Consider the following 12952-nt stretch of genomic DNA (forward strand, 5'->3'; position numbering starts at 1 on the left):
TCTATGTTTGTCCCAAATGAATTCTTTTATAGTGGCACATGAAAAGCAAATCCTAACAGCATGCTATGGGGCTGTTTTTGAATTGTGTCCAATGAAAAATTGACACATTTTCAAAGCCTGCCTCTGCTTTCCAGAAAGTCCTTTAAAGAAGTTGTTTAATTTATATATGACTGAAATTAGAGAGGGGTGTGATTATTTACATAATTTGGTGTTCCCTAATTACCCATGGTATCTAAAAGTAGAAAGCTAATTCTGTGTAAGGAGAAGACAAAAGGAGTTAAGAACCAAAGCTTTCTTCTTTTATTCAGTTGGGGTGTCAGAAGAAATACCCATGGTAGTACATGAAAGAGTAAGTCTTTCTGAGGTCTGAATATAAGATCATCAAACTATAGCCATATCTCACAGGGATGTAAAGTACAGCACAGGGAATATAGTCAATAATATTGTAATAACTATGTATGGTGCCAGGTGGGTAATAGACCTATCCAGGAGAGTCTATTGCAAGTTATATAAACGTCTAACTACTATGCTGTACTCCCGAAACTAATATAATTTTGAATGTCAACTGTAATTAAAACATTTAAAATAAGCATAGTCATATTTAATGTGAAAGGCTGAGACTAAACAATCATAGAAAAATGGATTGGGAGGGATCTAGTAAACAGGAAAATAGGAAAGCATTATTTCAAAGACGGGGTACCCCATGGTTCCTCCCGTCATGGAGAAGTAGACAACCATGGCGAGGGCCTCTGAGAACCCTATTTCACGCTTTTTCTTTCCACATTTTATCTAATACATTCCTTTTTAAAAATGTGACATTAATCTGCGCCTGGTGGCGCAGCGGATAGAGCGTTGACCTTGGACACTGAAGACCCAGTTTGAAACCCTGAGGTCACCGGCTTGAGCATGGACTCATCAGCTTGACTGCAGGGTCGCTAGCTTCAGCGTGGGATTATAGACGTGACCCCATGGTTGCTTGCTTGAGCCCAAAGGGGGCTGGATTGAGCAAGGGGTCACTGGCTCGGCTGGAGTCCCCTAGTCAAGGCACATAAGAGAAAGCAATCAATGAACAACTAAGGTGCCACAACTATGAGTTGATGCTTCTCATTTCTCTCCTTCTTTTCTGTCTGTCCCTTTCTCTTACTCTCTCTTGCTAAGAAAAAAAAGTGACATTAATGTGAGCTACTTTAATCAGCTAAATTTTTTAAATTCCAAACTAAGGGACAGACTTTGAAGTGGAGAGGAGAAAATGAGAATGGCCGTGTTTTGTATCTTTCGTTGTGTAGGGTACTTGGTGAGGGTAATGGGCTGTGAACTCTAAGTGTAGTGTTTTAATAGGAGGCTTTGCACAGCAGAGACAACTTGTAGAAGCACAGTACAGAGAGTGTTGTTAAGAAGGCAGGGCTGAGATCAAAAAGGAGACAAGAAGGCAGCAAAGATAAGTGTCCTCTTACGCCAGTAGAATTTGCTAGGTCTCTAGTGGCGTCAGAGGTTCACCAGTCCCTGGCTTTGCCTGTCACTACAGAACACCTTTACCCCTGCATCAATTAAACAATGTACCTACAAAAACATGAGAAATGAAATCAAGAAAGTGATTATTTTTTGAGTCATGGAAGCAGGATTAAAAACAGATTAGCAAAGCTGACCTGTGGTGGCGCAGTGGATAAAGCATCGACCTGGAATGCTGAGGTTGCCAGTTTGAAACCTTGGGCTTGCCAGGTCAAGGCACATATGGGAGTTGATGCTTCCTGCTCCTCCCCCCTTCTCTCTCCGTTCTCTCTCTCTCTCTCTCTCTCTCTCTCTCCTCTCTACAATGAATAAATAAAAGAAAATCTAAAAAAATAAATAGATTAACAAGACATAGGCAATATTGGTAACATACAGGTTGGTTGTTGATATTAGAAATATAAGTTTGCTAAAAAAAATACAAGTTTGCTGAATTTAAAAAAATTGAACAGAAGCATCTTTCCTTTAAACTTAGTGTAACTATGATGAGTTCATCTTTATAAAATGGGCAAATGAAGTGGCTAACAACACAACTTGACTGAAATATCCAGGAACTATTTATATTATTGAAGTCAAATCACATTGAGACTTAATCTATTTAAATAATCACTTTAGTTCTTCCTTTACTTTAATGATAGCATGAGATCAGTCATTCTGTCAACCCATGTTTTGTTTTGAAGTTTCTCAGCCCAATTTGATATATTGAAGAATTTTCTTACAAATAACTGGTAGGCTCCTATGCTGAGAAAACTCTTTCATTACAACATATAACATTATTAACAAGCAAAAGTCTGGCAGGAGTTTTATGTACTAATAAGAACAAACCATTTGAGAGATGATCATCTATCGCTCTGTTGGTGGCCATCTCTCAGCCTTGGGCAAGAATATAATCAACACCATCAAATATTTATTCAGCTCCCATAGGAGTGTTTTTTCTACATGGGGCTCCACGCCTTCTCTCTTCTGGTGATTACATAGAGTTAAAACTTCAATCCCCTACAGAAAATTGTGAGAATTCATTTGTGACCTGACCATTAAAAATTAGTATTTTACATACATACTCACTTATACTGGATCCAAACCCCCAAAATCTAATCCTTAACCTCCCCCTCCAAAAGTAGACTTTCTCTTTTAAACTAAATATCATGTGGTTGAGACTTCAGGCTATGATCCCACCTCCGCCCCCATAAAGTAAGGATGAGTATTTGAGTTGTGGGAAGCAATCATGGTTCTGGATAGCCTATATCGACCATCAATTTTATACATATTCATAAATATATATATATACACCTTTTCTATGTATATAAATATATAATATATTTAATCTTTAGATGGTTCTGTAATAGCTATTTTATCTATCAGTTTTTTTTAATTTTGAGGGGTATTCTAAGAGCTCTTCAATAAGTAGTTTCATTCTCATTTTCATCAGTTGTATATAATTATATATCTTTACTAGGCTAAGTGAAATCCCCAAACTTGGGATTACTTCATAAGAACAGTTTATTTTGGTACTATCCTTCCCTCTCTGGTTGTCAGATCTGAATTGCTGTGAACCATGATCACACAGAGCTGACTGGAAAGGGCGGAGGGCTCAGAATGAGAATTTACAAGCCAGAGATTACTGAATAATTCCCGGAATCTGGAGGAGTAAGGAAGGATTCTCCGCTAGAGGCATCAGAGCAAGCATGGCCAGAAGTAGTGCCGACACTGAGAGGCAATCCCTGCAGCAGGGGCTGACAAGAAACCCAGGGAAGCAGAATGCAGAAGCCAGAGCAGTGATCCTTAAACGTGAGTGTTCATGAAAACCACTGAGACAGCTCGTTGGAAACGTGGAAGCCGGAACCCACAGCGAGGGGCTCTGATTCAGTCGGGTTGGGCGGGTCAGAATGAACGATTTTTGAGTGATTCTGCTGCAGGTGGTCTTTGGACCACAGTTTGAGAAACATTGACGTAATGGGTTGCAAGATAGGTAGTAGATGATAGTCAGGGATGACAGTTGGCAACAGGAACGTTGCATCCTGGGAATGAGGCATCATGGAAGATGGACAGAGCTTCGGCTGAGGAATTCAGTTACAGAAAATATTCTGAGAACTGAACTGGCAAGCAGCAGTATAGGAAAGTCCCGAAGATCCCATGTCCCAGCCTGAGACAAGTCTCTAGCCTTTGGAAGAGGTGATTAAGTTAAAGGAAGGTTACTAGGGTGAGATTTCATCCAATATAACTGGAGTTCTTATAAAAAGGGGAAATTTGGATTCAGAGACAGACATACGCAGAGGGAAGAGGAGGTGAAGACTGGGGGGGGGGGGATGGCCATGTGACTGGAACAGTGAACCGACAAGCCAGGGATTGCTATCAAATATCAGGAGCTTGGAGAGTGAGAAGGATTCTCTGCTGGAGGCGTCAGAGGAAGAATGGCTCTGCCAACACCTTAATGTCAAGCTTCTAGCCTCCAGAACTGTGAGATAATAAGTTTTCTGTTGTCGTGAGCCATCCAGTTTATGGTCCTTTGTACCGGCAGCCCTAGAAAACTAATACAATGCTCAGACTTCTTCCCTTCTCCATCACCACTCCCCTGCCCCAGCCACACGACCACCTGGAGACTGGAGGCAGCCCTCTTCTCCAGCTTTGCTTCTCTCCCCTCCATCGTCCATCCTGCTGTCTCTCTAAACACAACTCCATCAGTTTATTTGCTCGCTTTCAGTGTGTTGGCTTCCCATTTCTTTTTGGATAGAGTCCAAACCCCATGGCTTATAGCTCTCTTTCATCTGGCCCTTCCCACTTCCCCAGCCCCATATCTTGTGATTTGCCCTGTTTCCCTTACCCTTCACCCACTCACTTTCTACGCTGAAAATGAACAGTTCTTAGACTTCCCTGCTGGCCTTTGTAGATACTAAATCTTCTGCTTAGGATTCTTTCTCCTGCCTCCCTCCTACCTACGTCATACTATGCTTTAGGTCTCATCTTGGAGGTTATTTGCATGACTCTTGGGTTCAGTGTCCTTTTTAGGTGTCCATAGCCCCAGTTAGTGCCCCCATAAGATCATTTTAGTCCTGGGTTGTAACTGACTGCTTACTTTTTGGTGCTTGACCCACTAAATGTAAGTTCCATAAGGGCAGGGATCAGATAAGGGATAGCTTCAGAATTTCCATAGGAGAGGATTTGAGTGGTAGTCTGGTTAGAAGAAGGGGTTAGAATTTATGTGGGATGGGGAGACTAATAGACATTGTGGGGCATCTAAAGCCTCCCCCAATTATTCCACATATTGCCTTGGGCAGGCATCATGCCTGTCTTGCTCACTACTGTGTCTGGCACATAATAGGTACTCAAAAATGTCAAATAACAAATGACTGAGTATGTGGGAAGTTCCACGATAAGTTCTTGTACCCAAGGACAGAGCTAGATGCACTATATTTTGAATAGAACGAGAATATTTTAAAATCCTTCCTGCCTAAGGTCAGGATTGATTGTTGGTGGCCCAAGCTGTTGGAAAAGGAGAGAAGCAAAGACTGGGAGCCAGACTAAGCTCCATTCTGGGAAAGCACAAGTAGTCACCTATCATTTGTCATCAGGTCCTCTGGCCTGGTCCTTCCTGTGCTTATCGAAAGTGCAGCTCTCATTATTGACTCTTCACCAGCTGCTTCCTTCTTTTGCAGCAAAATAAAGGGCACCATTTCTCCAAGATTAATGGTCTACATGAGAAGGATTTTATTGATCTCTAAGGATGCCACACAGCAGTCACCCTCTTACGCGTTTATTGAATGGACATGGCCATTCAGGATCCTATGAAATGGTGTGTCTTTTGGGAGTAGGAACAGCTGCATTATAAAGGGACAATAAAATAGAAAGGGGAGAAGAAGGGATAAGAAACATAACTGGATGTTGGACAGTGAATGCAAACCTTGGAAGAAGAATTTATATTGAGCCTGAAGAGACCCAGGATGAATCCTGACAATTACATTGTTAGACAGCCAACAGCAATTGGAGTATCTGCAAGGAGTACTGTTCTAGAAACTAAGGGGGACGTGGAAAAAGGGTAGGAACTTCCACAAGTGCACAAGTGCATGTATTAATGGAGTCTATACAATGGAAAAATTGTTGTATAGCTAACACTACATTTCGTGATACATTTGGGAAAAGACTAGAGCCAGGGAAGAGTCCAATGGCCATGTAATATTGTAGGCTCCCTGCCTGTATCTTTTCCAATGGAATTGTAGGCTACACTCCGAGCCAAGGAAGAGAATTGATTTTATTTCAAGTACTAACTAAAAGGGATAATAGCTCAGAACGATAGCACTTGGTTTGAGAAGACTTCTGAGAGTACATCTAGACTAATTGAGAAAACAGTGCCAGAATTAATTAGTGATATCTGTTGGTTAATGGGGAGGGAGCAGAGGGGGAACAAAGGCACCATATATTTGATACATTTTCCACCCCTATTCTAGACCATTGGTAGATAGAGAGCTGTGTAGCCTCTGGGGCTTTCAGTTCCTAACTGAAAGATGAAAGTTTGCTCTTCTAGACATTCTTTTGATGTGCCAGTAGATTGTGTTTTCTAGATTGAAAAATAAGAGAGTTAATTAAAAATGCATAGGTACTTATCCTATTTCAGTAAGATTTATCATTAATAATAAAAAAATTTTAAAAAGCAATATACTCTTTAAAAACTTATTAAATATTAAAGAGGAAGGAAAAAAAATAAATTTCAGGGAAATGTACACTCTTATAGAATACTGAACAATGTTCAATTTAGTATAACTTTTTGAGAAGGTCCTTAGGGAACATACAAATATCAAAAGCCCAGAATGTTCATATCCTTTTACTCAGTGATTTTAATACCCAAATTTATTTTAATCATATTACCATTCAGCTATAAAAGTTTATGTGTAAAGATATTCAATAAGGCACTTTTTTATAACAAGAAATTGAAAACAACCTAAATATATAATAAGATAAGATTGATTAAATAAATGTGACATTAATTCAATAAAATAATATAGGAACACTAAAAGTCCTCAAAGATTATTTTTTTTAAAGTTGATATGTATGCCTGACCTGTGTGGTGGCGCAGTGGATAAAGCATCGACCTGGAAATGCTGAGGTTGCCGGTTCGAAACCCTGGGCTTGCCTGGTCAAGGCACATATGGGAGTTGATGCTTCCAGCTCCTCCCCCCTTCTCTCTCTCTGTCTCTCTCTCCTCTCTCTCCCTCTCTGTCTCTCTCCTCTCTAAAAATGAATAAATAAAAATAAAAAAAACAGGGAGAGAAAAGAAAATTAAAAAAAAAGTTGATATGTATTCAGTAAAAAAATTCAGGCTACAAAGCACTATATACAGTATGATTGTAATTTATTTAAAAATATTTTTTCTTTAACAGTGTGCATATTAATAGTGTGTCACAAGCACACATATACACAAGGCTGAAAGGAAATACACCATATGTAAACAGTGATGATTTCTGGATTTACGGGGAAATTTTAATTACTTTTATTTCTCTGTATTCTGCAATATTTTCCATACTGAATTGTAAAACAGGGAAAAAAGATAATTGCTTCTTAAAAATTCACCCACAGGCCCTGGCCGGTTGGCTCAGTGGTAGAGCGTCGGCCTGGCGTATGGCGGACCCGGGTTCAATTCCCAGCCAGGGTACATAGGAGAAGCTCCCATTTGCTTCTCCACCCCCCCCCCCCCTTCCTCTCTGTCTCTCTCTTCCGCTCCCGCAGCCAAGGTTCCATTGGAGCAAAGATGGCCCGGGCGCTGGGGATGGCTCCTTGGCCTTTGCCCCAGGCGCTAGAGTGGCTCTGGTCGTGGCAGAGCGACGCCCCAGAGGGGCAGAGCATTGCCCCCTGGTGGGTAGAGCGTCGCCCCTGGTGGGCGTGCCGGGTGGATCCCGGTCGGGCGCATGTGGGAGTCTGTCTGACTGTCCCCGTTTCCAGCTTCAGAAAAATACAAAAAAAAAAAAAAAAAAAAAAAATTCACCCACAAAGAAAACCAGATAGAAGGTGACGGAAGACAATTGGACTTTGGGTGAGGGGCATGCAACATAATTAAATGTCAAAATAACCTGGAGATGTTTTTCTTTGTACCCTGATTGATCAATGTCACCCCATTAAAATTAATAAAAACATTAAAAAAAAATTCACTCATGCTTTAAGTTACCCCTGGGTGGTCTAGCTTACCTAACTTGTCTCTAGGATTGAATAGAATTTTTTTTTTTTTTCTTCTTATTTTATAATTTTATTTTTTAATGGGGTGACATCAATAAATCAGGATACATATATTCAAAGATAACAAGTCCAGGTTATCTTGTCGTTCAATTATGTTGCATACCCACCACCCAAAGTCATATTGTCCTCTGTCACCTTCTATCTTGTTTTCTTTGTGCCCCTCCCACCCCCTATCCCTCTCCCATTCCCCCCTCCCCCCCGTAACCACCACACTCTTATCAATGTCTCTTAGTTTCACTATTATGTCCCACCTACGTATGGAATAATACAGTTCCTGTTTTTTTCTGATTTACTTATTTCGCTTCGTATCATGTTATCAAGATCCCACCATTTTGCTGTAAATGTTCCGATGTCATCATTTCTTATGGCTGAGTAGTATTCCATAGTGTATATGTGCCACATCTTCTTTATCCAGTCATCTATTGATGGGCTTTTTGGTTGTTTCCATGTCCTGGCCACTGTGAACAATGCTGCAATAAACATGGGGCTGCATGTGTCTTTACGTATCAATGTTTCTGAGTTTTGGGGATATATACCCAGTAGAGGGATTGCTGGGTCATAAGGTAGTTCTATTTTCAGTTTTTTGAGGAACCACCATACTTTCTTCCATAATGGTTGTACTACTTTACATTCCCACCAACAGTGTATGAGGGTTCCTTTTTCTCCACAGCCTCTCCAACATTTGCTATTACCTGACTTGCTAATAACAGCTAATCGAACAGGTGTGAGGTGGTATCTCATTGCCGTTTTGATTTGCATTTCTCTAATAGCTAAAGAAGATGAGCATCTTTTCATATATCTGTTGGCCATTTGTATTTCTTCCTGGGAGAAGTGTCTATTCATATCCTCTTCCCATTTTTTTATTGGATTGTTTGTTTGTTTGTTGTTGAGTTTTATGAGTTCTTTGTATATTTTGGATATTAGGCCCTTATCTGAGCTGTCGTTTGAAAATATCATTTCCCATTTAGTTGGCTTTCTGTTTATTTTGTTATCAGTTTCCCTTGCTGAGCAAAAACTTCTTAGTCTGATGTAGTCCCATTCATTAATTTTTGCCTTCACTTCTCTTGCCATTGGAGTCAAATTCATAAAATGCTCTTTAAAACCCAGGTCCATGAGTTGAGTACCTATGTCTTCTTCTATGTACTTAATTGTTTCAGGTCTTATGTTTAGATCTTTGATCCATTTTGAGTTAATTTTTGTACAGGGGGAGAGACTGTAGTCGAGTTTCATTCTTTTGCATGTGGCTTTCCAGTTTTCCCAGCACCATTTATTGAAGAGGCTTTCTTTTCTCCATTGTGTGTTGTTGGCCCCTTTATCAAAAATTATTTGACTATATATATGTGGTTTTATTTCTGGACTTTCTATTCTGTTCCATTGGTCTGAGTGTCTATTTTTCTGCCAATACCATGCTGTTTTGATTGTCGTGGCCCTATAATAGAGTTTGAAGTCAGGTATTGTTATGCCCCCAGCTTCATTCTTTTTCTTTAGGATTGCTTTGACTATTCGGGGTTTTTTATAGTTCCATATAAATCTGATGATTTTTTGCTCTATTTCTTTAAAAAATGTCATTGGAATTTTGATGGGAATTGCATTAAATTTGTATATTGCTTTGGGTAATATAGCCATCTTGATTATATTTATTCTTCCTAGCCAAGAACAAGGTATATTCTTCCATCTCATTATATCTTTTTCGATTTCCCTTAACAATGGTTTATAGTTTTCATTATATAAGTCCTTTACATTCTTTGTTATGTTTATTCCTAAGTATTTTATTTTTTTTGTTGCAATTGTGAAGGGGATTATTCTTTTGAGTTCCTTCTCAGTTGTTTCATTGTTGGCATATAGAAAGGCTATTGACTTCTGTATGTTAATTTTGTATCCTGCGACCTTACTGTATTGGCTTATTGTTTCTAGTAGTCTTTTTGTGGATTCTTTGGGGTTTTCGATGTATAGGATCATATCATCTGCAAAAAGTGATACCTTTACTTCTTCTTTTCCGATATGGATGCCTTTTATTTCTTTGTCTTGTCTGATTGCTCTGGCTAGAACCTCTAGTACCACATTAAATAAGAGTGGAGAGAGTGGACAACCCTGTCTTGTTCCTGATTTAAGGGGGAAAGCCTTCAGTTTAGTGCCATTTAATATGATGTTAGCTGATGGTTTATCATATATGGCCTTCATCATGTTGAGATATTTTCCTTCTATACCCATTTTGTTGAGAGTCTTAAACATAAAATTGTGTTGTATTAAAAATATGGAACGCTTCACGAATTTGCGTGTCATCCTTGCGCAGGGGCCATGCTAATCTTCTCTGTATCGTTCCAATTTTAGTATATGTGCTGCCGAAGCGAGCACGAATAGAATTTTTTTACCATAGTTTTTTACCTTAACACATAACATACACAGCATACTATAAATAATGCCTCTCCCCACCACACTGTCTATAGACAAAGAGATTGAAACACATCGGAGAGAAAAAAGGGGCATAAAAAATTAGGGTAAAGTCAGGCTGCAAGTCACTGGAAAGACCTTGAAGAAAATTCGAGACTCCAGTCCCAGCCCCAGACTTAAATCTTTCCAGGACATTCTATTCCATGGGGGAAACCCATTTGACTATCACATGTCCTCTAATCAGTTAGGATTCAGTTTTTGCAGAATTGGATTGTGAATAAAAAGTTGTGTTTTGTTTTGTTTTTTTCTTTTGTCTCAACTGCTGTTGTTGAAGTCTTTTCATCTGAGGCCTCTAAACTAAATAACTTTGTAACTTCAAAGATCCTCTCTTATTTCTGTGACTACGGGATGCTTGCAGTTGGACATACTTCACATACCCATTCTTTCTCAGTCAACATCAATGTTGACTTTGTTAACATGTTAACATTGACCTATTATATATTATTTATCATCGGTGTTTACAATTTTGAGGTAACAGATGCTTTTAGTTCTTGATATTGTAACATTGTTATCTTACCAGTTAACTACAAATGAAAGTGACAAAGTAAAGACTTTTTTTTGAAATTCAAACAATACAATTAATTCCACCAGATGAGTAGAAGTAGTTATGGGTATAGAGGCAGTCTATTTGTGGTGTAACAAAGGGGAGACTAGACCTACAAGCACAGAAATCTGTCTCTTTTTTGCCAGATTTAATGTCTGACTGTCCATAACTCAAGTTGTGTTTTTTCCCTACTTTCTCAGAGACCCAGTGACTCAACTGTAAAACAAAGTAATTTATGCCTTTCACATAAAACACAGGGTTGGAATAGATGGCCCACTCAAAGTGGAGATTAGTTCAAACTGACACAAACACCTTACAAGTTCCATTAGCTTCTTAAAGAAGTATATCAAATGGCAAGACGTCAGATTACTTTGATATTTGATGAAAGATAATATTAATATGACTTACATTTGTATAGAACTCGTTTATGAAGTAATAGGGTAAAGTAAAAATGTCATCTCAATTAAATTTGTCAAATAGTAACATTTGAAATGCTGCTTTAGGTATTTTACATGTAAAATAACATTATTTAATACAGTGTGGGTGTATTTTATGTGAATCTGAATAATCTGCATTAAAATAGTGCAATATAAAAAATAGTTTTCTTTAATGTACAAAATTTGAGATGAGAATCCCCAAATTAAAAATTTATCACAGGCCCTGGCCGGTGGGCTCAGCAGTAGAGTGTTGGCCTGGCGTGTGGAAGTCCCAGGTTCAATTCCCGGCCAGGGCACACAGGAGAAGTGCTCATCTGCTTCTCCACCCTTCCCCCTCTCCTTTCTCTCTATCTCTCTTTTCCCCTCCCACAGCCAAGTCTCCATTGGAGCAAAGCTTGCCCTGGGCGCTGAGGATGGCTCCATGGCCTCCGCCTCAGGTGTTAAAATGGCTCCAGTTGCAGTGGAGCAAAGTCCCAAATGGGCCAAGCATCGCCCCCTGGTGGGCATGCTGGGTGGATCCTGGTCGGGTGCATGTGGGAGTCTGTCTGTCTGCCCCTCCCTCCCCCGCTTCTCACTTTCGGGGGAAACATTTTTTTTTTTTATAACAAATCTCATGATTTCAAAACTGGCAGGCCCAGGCCCTGGCCGGTTGGCTCAGTGGTAGAGCGTCGGCCTGGCGTGCAGGAGTCCCAGGTTCGATTCCCAGCCAGGGCACACAGGAGAAGTGCCCATCTGCTTCTCCACCCCTCCCCCTCTCCTTCCTCTCTGTCTCTCTCTTCCCCTCCCACAGCGAGGCTTCATTGGAGCAAAGATGGCCCGGGCGCTGGGGATGGCTCCTTGGCCTCTGCCCCGGGCGCTAGAGTGGCTCTGGTCGCAACAGAGCGAAGCCCCGGAGGGGCAGAGCATCGCCCCCTGGTGGGCAGAGCGTCGCCCCCTGGTGGGCGTGCTGGGTGGATCCTGGTTGGGCGCATGCGGGAGTCTGTCTGACTGTCTCTTCCCGTTTCCAGCTTAAGAAAAATACAAAAAAAAAAAAACACCCCAAAACAAAAAACAAACAAACAAAAAAACCCTGACAGGCCCAGTGGATCATTGATACTGTGATAGCTTCATTTTAGCCTTTTAAGTAAACAAAATTCCATGATCTCTCTCATCAGGATTTGTCTTGAATGTTACAGGTGTTGAAATAAATGTGAGCACTGAATTAATCAGTCTCTGGGCTTCTGTCCTTTGTATGACATGTTCCTGTTCCTCACATAAAAATAACTATGGGATGTCAAGTATTATTACTTTAAAGGCCTCTAAGTTAGACTTTGAATTTAAATAAAAAATTAAGTCAAGCCTTGCGTTTTGAATCCAGTTAAACACAGAGTTCCAGCTTTGTAGGAGCACCAAATGCCAGCCTCTGCCGTTCTAAAGCCACAGTTCGATTCCCACAGCCTTCTTCCATCAGGAAAGAAATTCATTCCCGCTCCCAAATGGGCTCCGATTACTGTAACATGACATTGACTTCCAATGCTCGATTTACCTCGTGCTAATAGCTTTTTAATGGCAAAATCCAAAGATCTATATTTGGTATTTGGTCTTTTTTTTTTTTTTGCTTTTCTTCCCTGTAACATTTCCTTCTTGAAACCCCTTTATTTGCTTTCTGAATACAGCTCACTACAGTCCTCCTGCCACTCAGCCCTCTGCTTTGGGGTGTCTGCTGCTTGTTCCTCCTTTTCTGCTCATCCCTTAAATGTTGGTGTTTCACAAGGTTCCAGCTATTGGTCTTTTTCTCTTCTAACTGTATAAG

The 12952-nt window shown here is 40.2% G+C and overlaps 1 non-coding gene across 1 annotated transcript; it reads right to left on the reverse strand.

Annotated features, from left to right (window-relative positions):
• Window positions 1-9976: 9976 nt before the first annotated feature.
• On the reverse strand, window positions 9977-10083 carry LOC136336893 (U6 spliceosomal RNA). The gene has a single exon (XR_010731629.1). It is a non-coding gene; the product is annotated as a U6 spliceosomal RNA (small nuclear RNA).
• Between the last annotated feature and the right edge of the window lie 2869 nt (window positions 10084-12952).

Source organism: Saccopteryx bilineata, chromosome 4 (genome assembly GCF_036850765.1).
Source record: "Saccopteryx bilineata isolate mSacBil1 chromosome 4, mSacBil1_pri_phased_curated, whole genome shotgun sequence".
In the NCBI taxonomy this organism is placed as follows: Eukaryota; Metazoa; Chordata; class Mammalia; order Chiroptera; family Emballonuridae; genus Saccopteryx; species Saccopteryx bilineata.